Source organism: Littorina saxatilis, linkage group LG2, assembly GCF_037325665.1.
Source record: "Littorina saxatilis isolate snail1 linkage group LG2, US_GU_Lsax_2.0, whole genome shotgun sequence".
NCBI lineage: Eukaryota > Metazoa > Mollusca > Gastropoda > Littorinimorpha > Littorinidae > Littorina > Littorina saxatilis.
The window spans coordinates 44,786,595-44,788,296 of NC_090246.1; the positions used below are offsets into that span (position 1 = coordinate 44,786,595).

A 1,702-nucleotide genomic window follows, 5' to 3' on the forward strand; every position below is an offset into this window, starting at 1 on the left:
ACACACACACACACACATGCGCACACACACATACACTCACACATAAAATATCATATTGTTTTGTTTTGTTTGTGTAGAGCTGTAAGTATTTGAAGGTTCTTGGGAGTAGTAGTAGTAAAATTGATATTAAAAGTCATACGTTTTTTGCCATTAAGGACTTGGGAGCGACTTTAGAGTTCAAGCCTATCAGCTTGTGCACAGTCCAAAGATCTTTTTACAAATTTGTTTTTTCCCTTATAAGATAAAATAAAACACCATTTTTCTTTTTATTGAATTGTTAATAATATCTAAGACTGTTTTCAATATTGTTTGGTGTTTGTTTTTCCTTGATATAGCCTTACAAATACTTCTAAGTGAAAGCAAATTGTGTAAAAAAGTGTTTGTTCAAGGGAGAGAATATGAAGCCATTTTCTTTAAAACAGTAAATTGCATAGTAATATCATCCAAAATTGAAATTAATAAGGAAAACAGGTCTCTTTATACGTTGTCTACCTAATTATCTTGATTGCATTGCTTTAAAGTGGAAATCTTAATTCCCAGAATTTTTCACAAATAAAATTTAAGGGAGGCAATTTATATGATAAAAAGAAGGAAACTGTCGATATTCAATGAAGCATGATTATCTCAAAATAAGACACGATCAAGACTATACATGGTTTTTTTTAATAATTTTAAAATGTGTGTTCTTTAAAAAAAAGTTATGGTAGCCTCTTTGGCCTAAGACAGATCAAACAATAGATTAAACATTGCATACCTTACTTATATCAAGGTAAGGTATCAAAAATATCAATCTAATTTCTCGTCTAAATAAGTAAAATCATATTTACAAAATCATGTATTTTGCACTCTATCTTTCTCTTACGTAACAAGAAGAGCAAACGCTCGATCGAGTCACTTTCGCAGTTCTGAATATTATATGAGGCATCAGATGGACAGGAAGAAATTGCTATTCACAACACAATGAGTCACGTTCACATAAAATTTGAGCCCGGTCACTTTTATAGTTTCCGAGAAAAGCCCAACGTTAAGTTGTGTGTTGCCGAACAGAAAAGGCTAGTTATCTCCCTTGTTTTTCTGATAACGTTCGTAAAAGGCTACAGATGTAAATACTTTGATGTAAAGAATAATCCTACAAAGTTTCAATCACATCCGATGAACTTTGTCAAAGATATAAAATGTCTAATTTTTCCTTTGATGCTGACCTGTGACCTTGAAAAAGGTCAAAGGTCAACGAAACCATCGTTAAAGTGTAGAGGTCATTGGAGGTCACGACTAAACAAAATATGAGCCCGATCGCTTTGATAGTTTCCGAGAAAAGTCCAACGTTAAGGTGGTGTCTACGGACGGCCGGACGGACGGCCGGCCGGACAGACTAACACTGACCGATTACATAGTCACTTTTTCTCAAGTGACTCAAAAATACATCACTCTCTCTCTCTCTCTCTCTCTCTCTCTCTCTCTCTCTCTCTCTCTCTCTCTCTCTCTCTCTCTCTCTCTCTTCTTCCAACAGACATGCACGCATAGGTATACTCTTCAAAAAAGTTAAAGACTGATCAAGAAAAGGTACACAATAATCGAAGAAAAAAAAATCAAGGGTACAATAATGTTGGAATTCACAAAAGGACTGTGAGTGTTGTACTACAAAATATTTTTGGCAAATATATTTTATGCCAAACTCGTGAAAATATTCTGCTTTTGCAGG

The 1,702-nt window shown here is 34.3% G+C and overlaps 1 protein-coding gene across 7 annotated transcripts in view; it reads right to left on the bottom strand.

The window, feature by feature from the left end:
* Positions 1-1,702, bottom strand: part of LOC138955311 (netrin receptor UNC5C-like) — a 508,460-nt gene that overhangs the window by 51,886 nt on the left and 454,872 nt on the right. The gene's annotated exons all lie outside the window — the stretch shown is intronic.